General features: G+C 45.6%; 1 pseudogene; it reads left to right on the plus strand.

Moving 5' to 3' along the window:
- Positions 1–2,130: 2,130 nt before the first annotated feature.
- LOC121587171 lies at positions 2,131–17,921 on the plus strand (annotated as a pseudogene).
- Positions 17,922–18,936: the final 1,015 nt, after the last annotated feature.

An 18,936-nucleotide genomic window follows, 5' to 3' on the forward strand; every position in this document is an offset into this window, starting at 1 on the left:
TACTTACAAAGCATGTAAAGGTCTGTAATTTTTATCATAGGTACACTTCAACTGTGAGAGACGGAATCTAAAACAAAAATCCAGAAAATCACATTGTATGATTTTTAAGTAATTAATTTGCATTTTATTGCATGACATAAGTATTTGATACATCAGAAAAGCAGAACGTAATATTTGGTACAGAAACCTTTTGTTTGCAATTACAGAGATCATTCGTTTCCTGTAGGTCTTGACCAGGTTTGCACACACTGCAGCAGGGATTTTGGCCCACTCCTCCATACAGACCTTCTCCAGATCCTTCAGGTTTCGGGGCTGTTGCTGGGCAATACGGACTTTCAGCTCCCTCCAAAGATTTTCTATTGGGTTCAGGTCTGGAGACTGGCTAGGCCACTCCAGGACCTTGAGATGCTTCTTACGGAGCCAATCCTTAGTTGCCCTGGCTGTGTGTTTCGGGTCGTTGTCATGCTGGAAGACCCAGCCACGACCCATCTTCAATGCTCTTACTGAGGGAAGGAGGTTGTTGGCCAAGATCTCGCGATACATGGCCCCATCCATCCTCCCCTCAATACAGTGCAGTCGTCCTGTCCCCTTTGCAGAAAAGCATCCCCAAAGAATTATATTTCCACCTCCATGCTTCACGGTTGGGATGGTGTTCTTGGGGATGTACTCATCCTTCTTCTTCCTCCAAACACGGCGAGTGGAGTTTAGACCAAAAAGCTCTATTTTTGTCTAATCAGACCACATGACCTTCTTCCATTCGTCCTCTGGATCATCCAGATGGTCATTGGCAAACTTCAGACGGGCCTGGACATGCGCTGGCTTGAGCAGGGGGACCTTGCGTGCGCTACAGGATTTTAATCCATGACGGCGTAGTGTGTTACTAATGGTTTTCTTTGAGACTATGACCAGGTCCTGCCGTGTAGTTCTGGCCTGATCCCTCACCTTCCTCATGATCATTGATGCCCCACGAGGTGAGATCTTGCATGGAGCACCAGACCGAGTGATTGACCGTCATCTTGAACTTCTTCCATTTTCTAATAATTGCGCCAACAGTTGTTGCCTTCTCACCAAGCTGCTTGCCTATTGTCCTGTAGCCCATCCCAGCCTTGTGCAGGTCTACAATTTTATCCCTGATGTCCTTACACAGCTCTCTGGTCTTGGCCATTGTGGAGAGGTTGGAGTCTGTTTGATTGAGTGTGTGGACAGGTGTCTTTTATACAGGTAACGAGTTCCAACATGTGCAGTTAATACAGGTAATGAGTGGAGAACAGGAGGGCTTCTTAAAGAAAAACTAACAGGTCTATGAGAGCCGGAATTATTGCTGGTTGGTAGGTGATCAAATACTTATGTCATGCAATAAAATGCAAGTTAATTCCTTAAAAATCATACAATGTGATTTTCTGGATTTTTGTTTTAGATTCCGTCTCTCAAAGTTGAAGTGTACCTATGATACAAATTACAGACCTCTACATGCTTTGTAAGTAGGAAAACCTGCAAAATCGGCAGTGTATCAAATACTTGTTCTCCCCACTGTATATCCCGTAAAATGATTAAATGGAGAACTACATTGATGAAGCACTCAAAAACAGTTTCATCCGTCATTCCTCTACCCCGGCTGCATCCAGCTTCTTCTTCGTTGGAAAAAAGGACGGTGGTGTCCGTCCATGTATTGATTACCGTTCCCTGAATGACGTCACGGTCAAGAACTGTTTCCCTGTGATCCCAGCGACCCTTGAACAAGTGGGCAGCGCCAACATCTATACAAAACTCTACCTGCGAAGTGCATATAACCTTGTCCGTATACGTGTAGACGACGAATGGAAGACGCCCTTTATCACCGCACAAGGGCACTACGAATACCTGGTCATGCCCTACGGCCTTACTAACGCCCCCGCCGTCTTCCAATCCTTTATGAATTAGGCTTTCCAGGATATGATCAACTGCTTTCTCATCATCTACATTGATGACATCCTGATTTACTCCCACTCCCTGAAGGAACACATACAGCATGTACAAAAGGTTCTTCAATGGCTCCTTGACCATAACCTTTATGTGAAGACTGAAAAGAGCACCTTCCATGTAACCTCTGTAAACTTCCTCGGTTTCGTACTGACACCTGGAGAGGTCAGCATGAATGAGAACAAAGTCACCGCCTTCAGTAACTGGCCCAGACCCACCACCGTTGAGGAACTCCAACGTTTCATTGGGTTCTCCAACTTCTATCGCCGGTTCATTCGGAACTTCAGTTCTACTGCCGCTCCCCTCACTGCCCTTACCAGTCAAAAGACCCGGACCCTTCAATGGATTGATACCGCCCTGACTCCTTTCAACAACTTGAAACGCCTCTTCACCTCAGCTCCTGTCCTTTTCCAACCTGATCAAACCCTTCCTTTCACCCTGGAGGTGGATGCCTCCGAAGTAGGAGTAGGAGCCATACTCTCTCAGCGGGTGGGAACACCTCCAGAATCACATCCTTGTGCCTTCTTCTCCAGGAAGTTATCCCCCGCTGAGAGGAATTACAATATGGGGAACAGAACTCCTCCCCATCAAGCTGGCCCTCGAGGAGTGGCGCCACTGGTTGGAGGGCACAAAACATCCCTTTCTCGTCCTAACAGATCATCGTAATCTGGAATATATCAGAGGGGCCAAGAGGTTAAACTCCAGACAAGCCCGCTGGGCTCTTCACATGCTTCCATTTTCATGTTACTTACATCCCTGGAAAGAAAAACGTAAAAGCTGATGCTCTCTCCCGCCAGTTTGACCTTCCGACCAGTAACGTTTCTTACAGGTTTATTCATGGTTCTACACTGCTCAAAAAAATAAAGGGAACACTTAAACAACACAATGTAACTCCAAGTCAATTACACTTCTGTGAAATCAAACTGTCCACTTAGGAAGCAACACTGATTGACAATAAATTTCACATGCTGTTGTGCAAATGGAATAGACAACAGGTGGAAATTATAGGCAATTAGCAAGACACCCCCAATAAAGGACTGGTTTTGCAGGTGGTGACCACAGACCACTTCTCAGTTCCTATGCTTCCTGGCTGATGTTTTGGTCACGTTTGAATGCTGGCGGTGCTTTCACTCTAGTGGTAGCATGAGACGGAGTCTACAACCCACACAAGTGGCTCAGGTAGTGCAGCTCATCCAGGATGGCACATCAATGCGAGCTGTGGCAAGAAGGTTTGCTGTGTCTGTCAGCGTAGTGTCCAGAGCATGGAGGCGCTACCAGGAGACAGGCCAGTACACCAGGAGACGTGGAGGAGGCCGTAGGAGGGCAACAATCCAGCAGCAGGACTGCTACCTCCACCTTTGTGCAAGGAGGAGCAGGAGGAGCACTGCCAGAGTGTCACGATCGTCGGGAACAGAGGAGGACCAAGGCGCAGCGTTGCAGGCAAACATACTCTTTATTTAGCGATTATACGACAAAATAAACAAACGATAACGTGACAGTACATTGTCTAACACAAACCAACTAGAAACAAGATCCCACAACCACTGTGGGCAAACAGCTTGTTTAAATGTGGTTCCCAATCAGAGACAACCAGCCACAGCTGACACTCGTTGCCTCTGATTGAGAACCACACTGGCCAACATAGAAATGGAACACATAGAATACAAATGAAACTCACACCCTGGCTCAACATACAAGTGTCCCCAGAGCCAGGGCGTGACAGTACCCCCCCCTAAAGGCGCGGACTCCGACCGCGCCAACTAAATACCACAGGGGAGGGACCGGGTGGGCACTCCGCCTTGGCGGCGGATCCGGCTCCGGGCCTGATCCCCACTCCCTCTCCAACCCCCCAAAGTACCCCTGGTCCGGTCTGGCCCCGCTGGCCGGAGCTGGACTGCACACTGATGAAGCGGATTGCTCTAGCTCCGGCGTAACGCATCTGACCGGTGCCGGACCAGGCACCAGTGGAACAGGCACGGGCCGTGCCGGACTGACGACGCCCACCACTGGCTTGGTGTGGAGAACAGGCACGGGCCGTGCTGGACTGGCGACGCACACCACTGGCTTGGTGCGGGAAGCAGGAGCGGGCCGGACCGGGCTGACGATGCGCACCCCTGGCTTGGTGCGTGGAGCAGGAACGGACCGGACCGGGCTGACGATGCGCACCCCTGGCTTAGTGCGTGGAGCAGCAACGGGCCGGGCCGGGCTGACGATAAGCACCCCTGGCTTGGTGCGTGGAGCAGGAACGGGCTGGACCGGGCTGACGACTCGCACCCCTGGCTTGGTGCGAGTGGCAGGAACAGGCTGGACCGGGCTGGCGACACGCACCATAGGCTTGGTGCGGGGAGCAGGAACAGGCCGGGCCGGGCTGGCGAAGCGCACCATAGGCTTGGTGCGGGGAGCAGGAACAGGCCGGGCCGAGCTGGCGACGCGCACCGTAGGCTTGGTGCGAGTGGCAGGAACAGGCCGGGCTGGGCTGGCGACGCGCACCATAGGCTTGGTGCGGAGAGCAGGAACAGGCCGGGCTGGGCTGGCGACGCGCACCGCAGGCTTGGTGCGAGGGGCAGGAACAGACCGGACCGTACTGGGGACACACACCACTGGCACTACACCGGGATCTGGAACGGGCCGGACCGGACTGGTAACACACCCCAGTACCTCTCGCCGTGCCTCTACACCTTCCTTCCCTTCTTTGACCAGTGGCCCCCGTAACCTGGCGGCCTCCTCTGCCAACCCGCTGGACCGCTCTATCGCGGCCTCCTGCTGCCCCGACGTCCACGTCGTGAGCCCCCCCTAAAAAAATTCTGGGGTCTCTCTTCCCCGTGGGCCAGGCTTCTATAGTTCTCGCCCAACTCTCGCTCTTCTGCTTCCAACTCCAGCCATTCTGCTCCTCATTTGGCTTGACCCAGTCGAGACTCTTCCTCCACTGTTCCCAAGTCCACCCTCTCGGCTCTTCATTAGGCTTGACCCAGTCGAGGTTGCCACGGAGATCTGCTAGCGACTCCCCTGGCGATGGCTCCTGGACACGCTGCTTGGTCCAGTTTTGGTGGGATCTTCTGTCACGATCGTCGGGAATAGAGGAGGACCAAGGCGCAGCGTTGTAGGCAAACATACTCTTTATTTAGCGATTATACGACAAAATAAACAAACGATAACGTGACAGTTCACGGTCTAACACAAACCAACTAGAAACAAGATCCCACAACCACTGTGGGCAAACAGCTTGTTTAAATGTGGTTCCCAATCAGAGACAACCAGCCACAGCTGACACTCGTTGCCTCTGATTGAGAACCACACTGGCCAACATAGAAATGGAACACATAGAATACAAATGAAACTCACACCCTGGCTCAACATACAAGTGTCCCCAGAGCCAGGGCGTGACACAGAGCCCTGGAAAATGACCTCCAGCAGGCCACAAATGTGCATGTGTCTGCTCAAACGGTCAGAAACAGACTCCATGAAGGTGGTATGAGGGCCCGACGTCCACAGGTGGGGGTTGTGCTTACAGCCCAACACCGTGCAGGACGTTTGGCATTTGCCAGAGAACACCAAGATTGACAAATTCGGCACTGGCGCCCTGTGCTCTTCACAGATGAAAGCAGGTTCTCACTGAGCACATGTGACAGACGTGACAGAGTCTGGAGATGCCGTGGAGAACGTTCTGCTGCCTGCAACATCCTCCAGCATGACAGGTTTGGCGGTGGGTCAGTCATGGTGTGGGGTGGCATTTCTTTGGGGGGCCGCACAGCCCTCCATGTGCTCGCCAGAGGTAGCCTGACTGCCATTAGGTACCGAGATGAGATCCTCAGACCCCTTGTGAGACCATATGCTGGTGCGGTTGGCCCTGGGTTCCTCCTAATGCAAGACAATGCTAGACCTCATGTGGCTGGAGTGTGTCAGCAGTTCCTGCAAGAGGAAGGCATTAATGCTATGGACTGGCCCGCCCGTTCCCCAGACCTGAATCCAATTGAGCACATCTGGGACATCATGTCTCGCTCCATCCACCAACGCCACGTTGCACCACAGACTGTCCAGGAGTTGGCGGATGCTTTAGTCCAGGTCTGGGAGGAGATCCCTCAGGAGACCATCCGCCACCTCATCAGGAGCATGCCCAGGCGTTGTAGGGAGGTCATACAGGCACGTGGAGGCCACACACACTACTGAGCCTCATTTTGACTTGTTTTAAGGACATTACATCAAAGTTGGATCAGCCTGTAGTGTGGTTTTCCACTTTAATTTTGAGGGTGACTCCAAATCCAGACCTCCATGGGTTGATACATTTGATTTCCATTGATAATTTTTGTGTGATTTTGTTGTCAGCACATTCAACTATGTAAAGAAAAACGTATTTAATAAGATTATTTCATTCATTCAGATCTAGGATGTGTTATTTTAGTGTTCCCTTTATTTGTTTGAGCAGTGTATTTAAAGTAATATTCTCATTGTTCAGAGAATATTAAGAAACAACGTTCTTCTATGGAAATGTCAGAAAATCAGCATAACATTTCTTACAGGTTTATTCATGGTTCTATTTAAAGTAATATTCTCATTGTTCCGAGAATATTAAGAAACACCGTTCTTCTGTGGAAATGTCAGAAAATCAGCGTAACATTTATTCATGGTTCTATTTAAAGTAATATTCTCATTGTTCCGAGAACATTAAGAAACAACGTTCTTCTGTGGAAATGTCAGAATATCAGCGTAACATTTATTCATGGTTCTATTTAAAGTAATATTCTCATTGTTCCGAGAACATTAAGAAACAACGTTCTTCTGTGGAAATGTCCGAAAATCAGCATAACGTTTATTCATGGTTCTATTTAAAGTAATATTCTCATTGTTCCGAGAACATTAAGAAACAACGTTCTTCTGTGGAAATGTCAGAAAATCAGCATAAGAAAATCAGCATAATGTTTCATACAGGTTTATTCATGGTTCTATTTAAAGTAATATTCACATTGTTCCGAGAACATTAAACAACATTATTTTGTGTAAATGTCAGAAAATCAGCGTAACGTTTCGTACAGGTTTATTAATGGTTCTATTTAAAGTAATATTCACATTGTTCCGAGAACATTAAGAAACAACGTTCTTCTGTGGAAATGTCAGAAAATCAGCGTAACGTTAATCATGGTTCTATTTAAAGTAATATTCTCATTGTTCCGAGAACATTAAACAACGTTCTTCTGTGGAAATGTCAGAAAATCAGTGTAACGTTTATTCATGGTTCTATTTAAAGTAATATTCTCATTTTTCTGAGAACATTAAGAAACAACGTTCTTCTGTGGAAATGTCAAAAAATCAGCGTAACGTTTCGTACAGGTTTATTCATGGTTCTATTTAAAGTCATATTCCCATTATTTCGAGAACATTAAGAAACAACATTCTTCTGTGGAAATGTCAGAAAATCAGCGTAACGTTTCGTACAGGTTTATTCATGGTTCTATTAAAAGTAATATTCTCATTGTTCCGAGAACATTAAGAAACAACGTTCTTCTGTGGAAATGTCAGAAAATCAGCGTAACGTTTATTCATGGTTCTATTTAAAATAATATTCTCATTGTTCCAAGAACATTAAACAATGTTCTTCTGTGGAAATGTCAGAAAATCAGCGTAACGTTTATTCATGGTTCTATTTAAAGTAATATTCTCATTGTTCCGAGAACATTAAGAAACAACGTTCTTCTGTAGAAATGTCAGAAAATCAGCGTAACGTTTCTAACAGGTTTATTCATGGTTCTATTTAAAGTAATATTCTCATTGTTCCGAGACATTAAGAAACAACGTTCTTCTGTGGGAATTTCAATACTTCCACATAAGTTACCATTTGGTTCTATTTAATGTAATACTTTTACTACATTTTGGGAAGTAAAAAAAAAAGTGACTTAAGCGATGTTCTCAGAACGTTCAGAGAATGTATGGGTCACTTATGTCAGATATTGGCAATATTCTGGGAATGTTCTAAAAATTGAATTCTACATATTAACATAAATTAGCTCTAAATTCAGTTCTCAGAATATGAACTTTCCAGAAAAAGCACAAATCGTTTGTAACGTTCAGAAAACGTTCTAAGAATATATGTTTAAGAAAAACAACACATTCCTTTCTCAGCGTCAACAAAACTCTATCCTCTAGCTTGTTAAGTGTGTTCAGGTGTGTTGGCTGTGCCCACTAATTGGCCAAACCTGATCTTAATGAGTGCTTGTTTCCTTTGAAATGGGGTCTGTTTGAATAGACTAAAATGAACAGCTTTCCATGCTTAAAAATACATGGCATTCTAGCCCTGGTGACGGAGTGGACTAATTCCCGGGATAGAGAACAGAAGATCTTGGGTTCATGATTAATGTCTAAGCAAATGAATCTCCATGTGTCCTAGTGTATATGTTTTTGGAGTAAAAATACGTTAACCCAAAATAAGCTTGTGTTAAGTCTTATTGAAACATTCCGTGAAAGGTTAAGGAAGTTATTCAAAAACCTCAAAATAACCTTAAAATGTCATTCTTAAAGTGTTAAATGTTCAATAATAACCCTAACAAAACTTTCACAACATTTAGAGAAAATTCTCATAATGTTATTTAATTGCCTTCAAATAACCGATAATTTCCGTTCTCGGAGCATTAATAAAACTTTCAGGGAACCAGAGTAAATCTTTCTCAGAATCTCCCTGCAACCTAAAAATGTACGTTCCCAGAACAGACAAAATATTCATTTCTGTTGTCAGAACGTTTAAAATAACGTTGTTTTACCGGTCAGGAAACGTATGGCTTAGTCTCCCACAACCAATATGAAACCAAAAACATAAGTTCCCACAACTTCCAAGGAACCAAATGTGCTAGCTGGGAAGTGATTAATAAACCACATTTCCATCCACAGTTTTTATGCGAGTAAAGTCATACCATGTAAGAAAAAAACCAATCACGCAGCTGTGATGGAAACAGGAAATTTAGGTACAATTTTATAAATGCCGACAGATAATATGTTTGTTCGACATGGAGGGATCTTTCTGTGTCGGTAAAATTAATTATGTGCTAAATCAAATCAAATTTTATTTGTCACATGCGCCGAATACAACAGGTGTAGCCCTTACTGTGAAACGCTTACTTATGCACCCTTAACCAGCAATGCAGAGTTTTTCAAAAGTAAGTAAGAAGAATATGCTCAATAAACGAAAGGAAAAATATTAACAAAATAAAATGACAACAACGAAGCTATATAAAAGGGTTACTGGTACCCAGTCAATGTGCAGGGGTAAGATATTCTTCAAATAGCCACCCTTTGCCTTGATGACAGTTTTGCACACTTTTGGCATTCTCTCAAGGCAGTGTTTCTTGTGGCCAGAGACATTAGCGTGGGGAGACTTAAAACCGTTCTACCTCACTTCTACCAACTTGTCTTCTGCGCCACAAGGTGCCCTAAAACTCTAAACCACTTTTATTATACGCACACAAGCAAATATTGTCTATTATATTGACAAGATAGTCAAGCCAATGACAGGGCAGATACACATGTGAACAACAGGCCATACAGATAGAGGACTCATCTTTGTATTTGTGCCATTATAGTGTCCGTGACAGCATGGGCAGTGCCATTGAAGCTCCATTTTAAAGTAGTCCATTTTCTTCTTCTTTATTGGCTGATTGCTCCCAACACTTAGGAATTCTTCATATGAAGAATACGGGAGATTGTTGTCACATGTAGCACACAGCCAGTACTTGCCAGAAATTCCTGCAGTTCCTTTAATGTTGCTGTAGGCCTCTTGGAAGTCTCCCTGACCAGTTTTCTTCTCGTCTTTTCATAAATTTTGGAGGGACGTCCAGTTCTTGGTAATGTCTCTGTTGTGCCGTATTTTCTCCACTTGATGATGACTGTCTTCACTGTGTTCCATGGTATATGTAATGCTTTGGAAATTATTTTGTACCCTTCTCCTGACTGATATCTTTCAACAATGAGATCCCTCTGATGCTTTGGAAGCTCTCTGCGGACCATGGCTTTTGCTCTGAGATGCAACTAAGAAAATGTCAGGAAAATCCTACTAGAACAGCTGAACTTTATTTGTGATTAATCAGAGTCACTTTAAATGATGGCAGGTGTGTAATGACTTCTATTTAACATGAGCTTGAATGTGATTGGTTAATTCTGAACACAGCCACATCCCCACTTATGCAACCAGGTTATTGTAAGGTTTTAATTTTTAATTTTTCCCCCTCAAAGATTTCAGTTTGTTTTTCAATTGATTTGTTCACATTATAGGTCACATTAACAGTGGATAAAGTTCTGACATGATTTATCTTTGTCTCATTCTTTTACATCACAAAAACCTGGCATTTTAACAGGGGTGTGCAGACGTTCTATATCCACTGTATTTTGTGAAGTGCACCAGTCCCTCCTGCAGCAAAGCACCCCCAAGGCATGATGCTGCCACCCCGGTGCTTCACGGTTGGGATGGTGTTCTTCGGCTTGCAAGCAACCCCCTTTTTCCTCCAAACATAACGATGGTCATTATGGCCAAACAGTTCTATTTTTGTTTCATCTGACCAGAGAACATTTCTCCAAAAAGTGCAATCTTCGTCCCCATGTGCAGTTGCAAACCATAGTCTGGATTTTTTATGCCGGTTTTGGAGCAGTGGCTTCCTCCTTGCTGAGCGGCCTTTCTGGTTAGGTCGACATAGGACTCGTTTTACTGTGGATATAGATACTTTTGTACCTGTTTCCTCCAGCATTTTCACAAGGTCCTTTGCTATTGTTCTGGGATTGATTTGCACTTTTCTCACCAAAGTACGTTCATCTCTTGGAGACAGAATGCGTCTCCTTCCTGAGCGGTATGACGGCTGCGTGGTCCCATGGTGTTTATACTTGCGTACTATTGTTTGTAGATATGAATGTGGTACCTTCAGGCATTTGGAAATTGCTCCCAAGGATGAACCAGACTTGTGGAGGTCTACCATTTTTATTCTTAGGTCTTGGCTGATTTCTTTGGATTTTCCCATGATGTCAAGCAAAGAGGCACTGAGTTTGAAGGTAGGCCTTGAAATACATCCACAGGTACACCTCCAAATGACTCAAATGATGTCAATTAACCTATCAGGAGCTTCTAAAGCCATGACATAATTTTCTGGAATTTTCCAAGCTGTTTAAAGGCACAGTCAACTTAGTGTATGTAAACTTCTGACCCACTGGAATTGTGATACAGTGAATTATAAGTGAAATAATCTGTCTGTAAACAATTGTTAGAGAAATTACTTGTGTCATGCACAAAGTAGATGTCCTAACTGACTTGCCAAAACTATAGTTTGTTAACAAGACATTTGTGGAGTGGTTGAAAAACGAGTTTTAATGACTCCAACCTAACTGTATGTAAACTTCCGACTTCAACTGTACCTCTCTCCCAAATGTCCCACTGTGTCCCTTACAGCCTGTTTGAGTTCAGTGAGTACCACTCACTTTCACTGGTGGCTTATATATTTGTCTGCAGGAAGCTTATCTCTAACCCAAACACCAGATGGTGGCCTGTAATTCAATATCCAAGGCTCAATCCCTCTGTTCGTCATGTGACCTTGTATAGAAACCTCAGCATTTTTTTATGACTAAACTATGGCATTATTAGAGGGCTATCTGAAAGGCACTGATAACATATTACCATTCACATACTGTCAACACATAAAATTTGACATAAACTGATAGATCATGAGTACCATGAACCTTTCCACTTTACCTTCTTTATCAATGTCCTTGTCACTTTCACTAGTCTCCATATCTGTTTCCTTCAACTAGAACCCCTCTACTCTTCCCAATAGGAAAAACCCTTCTCAATCACTACTGCTAATACACACGGATCACTCTCAAACAATGTTCTGCTTTTACCCCTACTGTAAGGTTTAAAAACAAAAATGATAACTTTCTCCTTATTGGAAGGCATTGTTTTCATTTTAGTCTACCCTAACAATGTTACTTTACAGTGGGGAGAACAAGTATTTGATACACTGCCGATTTTGCAGGTTTTCCTACTTACAAAGCATGTTGAGGTCTGTACTGCATTTTATTGCATGACATAAGTATTTGATACATCAGAAAAGCAGAACGTAATATTTGGTACAGAAACCTTTGTTTGCAATTACAGAGATCATACATTTCCTTTAGGTCTTGACCAGGTTTGCACACACTGCCGCAGGGATTTTGGCCCACTCCTCCATACAGACCTTCTCCAGATCCTTCAGGTTTCGGGGCTGTCGCTGGGCAATACGGACTTTCAGCTCCCTCCAAAGATTTTCTATTGGGTTCAGGTCTGGAGACTGGCTAGGCCACTCCAGGACCTTGAGATGCTTCTTACGGAGCCACTCCTTAGTTGCCCTGGCTGTGTGTTTCGGGTCGTTGTCATGCTGGAAGAGTAATAGGGGTTTAATGGCACAGGCAGGGAGCCCAGCCAACAGCGAGTTGCAGTAATCCAGACGGGAGATGACAAGTGCCTGGATTAGGACCTGTGCCGCTTCCTGTGTAAGGCATGGTCGTACTCTCCAAATGTTGTAGAGCATGAACCTACAGGATCGGGTCACCGCCTTGATGTTAGCGGAGAACGACAGGGTGTTGTCCAGGGTCACGCCAAGGCTCTTCGCACTCTGGGAGGAGGACACAACGGAGTTGTCAACCGTGATGGCGAGATCATGGAACGGGCAGTCCTTCCCCGGGAGGAAGAGAAGCTCCGTCTTGCCGAGGTTCAGCTTGAGGTGGTGATCCGTCATCCACACTTATATGTCTGCCAGACATGCAGAGATGCGATTCGCCACCTGGTTATCAGAAGGGGGAAAGTCTACTTGTGTGCTGCTATAGCCCCTTGCTTTAGCTATTGTCATTGAGTTCGCTAAATATTTTCATAAAGAAACTGATAAAACACACAGGTGCTAAATCAAGGTGTCTTACAAAGATGAGGACCAAGAGCAAGAGAGGGAATGCGGTTATGTAGTGTCCACAACTAAAGAATCATTGTGGAATCTGAAAAGACACGTATCCCAAAAGCATGATGGTGTACTTACTACGTGCACATGCTAAAAGAAAGGATCAGGGTGGGTAGATAACTAAGTGTGTCATTGTAGCAAAGTATTTATCAACTTTCATTTTTGTTCTATTATCTATACAATAGGCCATAATTGATTTTGGCCCAATATGCCTGGAATATTCCCCACATTCAAGGAGCTTTCCGTTTTGACTGGGTTATTTTGCCTAAAAACCTTTATGCCTATATATAGAACACATTTTTTTAAACAACTCTGCATCTCTGCCCAGCCTGGCAAGAAAGGGCCAAAAGGGGGTTTAGCATCCCCAGTCGCTCTGCAAGAGTGGAGAGGATATTCTCTGCTGCTGGCCTGCTCTCAAGGCACCATCGCGTGAGCCTGAAGCCACAGACTGGCCAAACTCGTGTTTCTAAAAATGAATTCAAAAGGCACTAATAAGTCATTTCTCGTTTAATTTGTATTTAATTCTAAGTAAGACACAGCCTAGATGCGCAATGTATAGACTAATGATTTAATACAACAAAATGTTGTTTAAATGCTGAGTACGTTATGTCCCTACCAACCTATTGTGTCGCACTCGCAAATGCTTCACAATGTATTTCTTTGTAGGCTATAGTCTTGAAATAATATAGCCTAAATAATTCATTTTTGTTCCTTCTTAGGCTCCCTGTCTGGCTCCTGACCTATTTATAGTGTTTATGTGCTGTTTAATATGACATTTAGCCTATTTGAAATTAAGTGCACCTTACATTCACCTTTTCATGTTTATTCAAATACTTTTCATTGAAATCCATATGGTTCGGTTTCAATACTTAAAACCCAATTGGTAGGTCCAGGTAGTCATAAAAATAGATGGGTGTTGGTTAAATTGTGATTTTAATAAATCCCCCCGCACAGTCCCCGCAGCAGGACAATTTTCTCAAGGCTTCTGGAAAGAAATGCTTTCGGCATTCTCAACCGGTGTCGTTCATTCAGCCGACAGAAACGTTCAACCTGTTCTCCCCATAAGCAACGAGTCAGAGTCAGAGGCTGAGCCTTCTCAGGTCTCTACTCCACCCGTTACGGGGTCTAATATTGCGGGTAATGGAGTCGCCATAGCCTCCCACCATCAGCTCTGACAAATTGAAAACCCTAGTCATTGGCGACTCCATTACCCGCAATATTAGACTTAAAAAGAATTATCCAGCGATTATACACTGTTTACCAGGGGGCAGGGCTAATCTGAAGATGGTGCTGGCTGAGACTAAAACTGGCGAGTTTAGATGGTTCAGGGATATCGTTATCCACGTCGGCACCAACGATGTTAGGATGAAACAGTCAGAGGTCACCAAGCGTAACATAACTTCAGCGTGTAACTTAGCTAGAAAGAGGTGTTGGCATCGAGTAATTGTCTCTGGCCCCCTCACAGTTAGTGGGAGTGATGAGCTCTACAGCAGACTCGCACAACTCAATCGCTGGTTGAAAACTGTTTTCTGCCCCTCCCAAAAGATAGAATTTGTAGGTAACTGGCCCTCTTTCTGGGACTCCCCCACCTACAGGTCCAAGCCTGGCCTGCTGAGGAGTGACAGACTCCATCCAAGCTGGAGGGGTGCTCTCATCTTATCTATCAACATAGACAGGGCTCTAACTCCTCTAGCTAGGTGCCAGGCAGCAGGCTTTTAACCAGCCTGCCAGTTTAGTGGAGTCTGCCACTAGCACAGTCAGTGGAGTCAGCTCAGCTTTCCCTATTGAGACAGTGTCTGTGCCTCGAACTAGGTTGGGCAAACTTAACATGGCGGTGTTCGCCTTAGCAACCAAATGAACTAATCACTGATCATAACCTTGACTTGGGTTTTGTCCAACATGTCTCCGTACCTACGCATTGCCAGAGTCATACACTGGATCTGGTATTGTCCCGTGGAATGAATATTGTGGATCTAAATGTTTTTCGTCATAATCCTGGACTATCGGACCACCATCTTATTACGTTTGCAATCGCAACAAATAATCTGCTCAGACCCCAACCAAGGATTATCATTCTCGGACAACCCAAAGATTCCTAGATGCCCTTCCAGACTCCATCCACCTACCCAAGGACGTCGGAGTATCAAAATAACTGAGAATCTACATTTAACCTTGCGTAATACCCTAGATGCAGTCGCACCCCTAAAAACAAAAAACATTTGTCACAAGAAATTAGTTCCCTGGTATACAGAAAATACCCGAGCCCTGAAGCAAGGTTCCAGAATATTTAAATGGAAATGGTGCTCCACCAAACTGGAAGTCTTCCAACTAGCTTGGAAAGGCTGTACCTAATTTTCCAATCTAATTGAGGAGAATAAGAACAATCCTAAATGTATTTTTTATACTGTCGCAAAGCTAACTAAAAGCAGCATTACCCAAGAGAGGATGGCTTTCACTTCAGCAGTGATGAATTCATGAACTTCTTTGACGAAAAGATCATGATCATTAGAAAGCAAATTATGGACTCCTCTTTGAATCTGCGTATTTCTCCAAAGCTCAATGGAGACAGTTTTTTAAATCCTATATCTCTTGACACATTCATGAAAATAGTCATGGCCTCTAAACCTTCCAGCTGCATACTGGACCCTATTTCAACTAAACTACTGAAAGAGCTACTTCCTGTGTTTGGCCCTCCTATGTTGAACATAACAAAATGGCTCCCTAGAAAAAGCCAAACTTTGCCCTGGAAAATGTAAAAAACTAAATCGACCTATATCGAATCTCCCATTCCTCTAAAAAAAAATAAAAAAGCTGTTGCGCAGCAACTCACTACCTTCCTGAAGACTAATGTATATGAAACACTTCAGTCTGGGTTTCGACCCAATCATAGCACTGAGACTGCACTCGTGAAGGTGGTAAATTACCTTTTAATGGTGTCACACCAAGGCCTCGTGCTCTTGGACCTTAGTGCTGCTTTTGATACCATCGATCACCACATTCTTTTGGAGAGAATGGAAACCCTAATTGGTCTACACAGACAAGTTCTTGTCTGGTTTAGATCTTATCTGTCGGAAAGATATCAGTTCGTGTCTGTGGATGGTTTGTCCTCTGACAAATCAATTGTAAGTTTCGGTGTTCCCCAAGGTTCCGTTTTAGGACCACCATTGTTTTCACTATATATTCTACCTCTTGGTGATGTCATTCGGAAACACAATCTTAACTTTCACTGCTATGGAGCTGTACATTTCGATGAAACATGGTGAAGCCCAAAAATTGCCTACCCTGGAAGCCTGTGTTTCAGACATAAGGAAGTGGATGGTGGCAAATGTTTTACTTTTAAACTCGAACCAAACAGAGATGCTAGTTCTATGTCCCAAGAAACAAAGAGATCTGTTGTTTGATCTGACGATTAACCTTGATGGTTGTATAGTCGTCTCAAATAAAACTGAAGGACATCAGCATTACTCTGGAACCTGATCTCTCTTTTGACAAACATATCAATAATATTTCAAGGGCAGCTTTCTTTCACCTTCGTAACATTGCAAAAATCTGAAACCTTCTGTCCAAAAATGATGCAGAAAAACTAATCCATGCTTTTGTCATTTCTAGATTAGACTACTGCAATGCTCTACTCTCTGGCTACCCGGATAAAGCACTAAATAAACTTCAGTTAGTGCTAAGTACGGCTGCTAGAATCTTGACTAGAACCCCAACATTTGATCATATTACTCCAGTGCTTGCCTCTCTACACTGGCTTCCTGTTAAGGCTAGGGCTGATTTGAAGGTTCTACTGCTAACCTACAAAGCATTACATGGACTTGCTCCTACCTATCTCTCCGATTTGGTCCTGCCATACATAGCAACACATACGCTATGGTCACAAGACGCAGGCCTCCTTATTGTCACTTGAATTTCTAAGCAAACAGCTGAATGCAGGGCTTTCTCCTATAGAGCTCCATTTCTATGAAATGGTCTGCCAATATGTGAGAGATGCAGACTTGGTCTCGACCTTTAAGTCTTTACTGAAGTCTCATCTCTTCAGTAGGTCCTATGATTGAGTGTAGTCTGGTCCAGGGCTGCGAAAGTGAACGGCAAGGCACTGGAATGACGAACCGCCCTTGCTTTCTCTGCCTGGCCGGCTCCTCTCTCTCCACTGGCTTACTAGTCACTGGCTTACTAGTGCTCTTCCATGCCGTCCCTAGGAGGGGTGCATTACGTCGTGCCAGGCTTTATTGCGATATACTCGACTTTAGTGGGTTAAGTCACTGACGTAATCTTCCTGTCTGGTCTTGCGCCCCCTCGGGCTCGTGCGGTGGAGGAGATCTTTGTGGGCTTTGAGTGCTGCCACTGCCTGTGCGCAAAGTGCCTGGCCAAGATCTTAGACCTGGCGAGTCGCCCCCCCAACGCCGTGGTGTGCCCGTTTTGTCGCTCATTCACTGGTTTGCCGGGGGAGGCGGTTGCCAGCTTCCTGGATGACTGCAACCTAGTGGTGGTGCTGGCCCTCCAGACCCGGAACCAGAGGAACCTGAACTACCACCATGAGGGCTCCACTGAGCTGCTGCTCAGTCCCAGGTGCCTGAGCTCGCTCATGGGCAACCCTCCCTGTGGCACACCTTCCACCACCACCACCCACACCTACTTGCCCAACTACATGGTCATCACCATCATGGAACCGCCTTCGCCTTCATCTCCCCAGGAACACCACCCTCAATCCCACCCCCCCGGGGTTGCCACCATCCAGGGTAGGGACTACAGCTCGTCCAGCCTGTACACCATGGCCTCAATCCCCCAGAGGTGAGCAGTGTGGAACTGCACCACCCTCCTGTGTCAGACATCAGCCCGGGCGCTCGTGTGGGTGTTGGGGCTCCTCTACTTCAGTTCCTTGCCCATGGGGGTCTACCTGCTCATCATGCATTCTGGTAAGCCTGGTCCCAGAAAGCTTCATCATGATCATGGTCTATGGTTTGTCAGTGCCTCTGTCACGAGTTCTGGGACTGCATGCCGCCGTAGCAACCAAAGTACGACCATCCGAGGGGGTTTGTCACGAGTTACAAAGCCAGAACCCAGAAGCAGACCAGGACAAGGTAAGTTGAAACGAAGGTGAGTGTTTATTTACAAATTCAAGAGTGATGCTGAATAATCCAGGGAACAGAGCGGGCGGCGTTGATTAGTTGTTGGGGGTGCAGTGGTTGATCCCATCATGGCTCGGCAGCCGCCGACCACCAGGCAGAGGTTGGATGAAGGTTCCGGACGAGTGATGTTCATGGCTAACGATCCGGCAGGGAATGGATGTTAGGCCAGAGCCTAAGAAGAGTGATGATCAGGACCAGGTGTGCAGATTGCTGATGGGATGCAGGTGCGGAAATCAAGAGAGCTCCCCGGAGCGTTCCAGAACCCTCGGGAAACTGGAGATCCCGAGCAGAAAAACTAGTCCACAGACAGGACCCGACTCAGACTGCCGGGATCGTTACAGTACCCCCCCTCCGACGAACGCCACCGGGCGGACTCCCGGAGCGCCAGGATGGAGGCGGTAGAAGTCACGGATGAGGTCAGCATCTAGGATCTGTCGCCGCGAATCCAACTCCTCTCTTCAGGACCATACCCCTCCCAGTCCACGAGATACTGGAAACCCCGGCCCCGCCGTCTGGCATCCATGATGCGTCGCACCGTGTAGGCAGGACCACCTCCGATCATCCGAGGAGGAGGAGGAGGAGGCGGAGGAGGCAACAGAGGACTGAGGAAAACAGGCTTGAGGCAGGAGACATGAAAGGTGGGATGGACTCTGAGCGTCCTCGGGAGTTTGAGTCGAACTGCCACCGGATTGATCACCTTCTCCACCACAAACGGACCAATGAACTTCGGTAACAACTTCCTAGACTCAGTCCGTAAAGGAAGATCCCGTGTGGCCAACCAGACCCTATCTCCGATGGTGTAGGTGGGAGCGGGGATCCGGCGACGATTCGCCTGGAGCTGATACCGGTCCGAAACTCTAAGGAGTGCCTTTCTGGCCCGATGCCAGGTCCGG

Source organism: Coregonus clupeaformis, chromosome 18 (assembly GCF_020615455.1).
Source record: "Coregonus clupeaformis isolate EN_2021a chromosome 18, ASM2061545v1, whole genome shotgun sequence".
Taxonomy (NCBI): domain Eukaryota; kingdom Metazoa; phylum Chordata; class Actinopteri; order Salmoniformes; family Salmonidae; genus Coregonus; species Coregonus clupeaformis.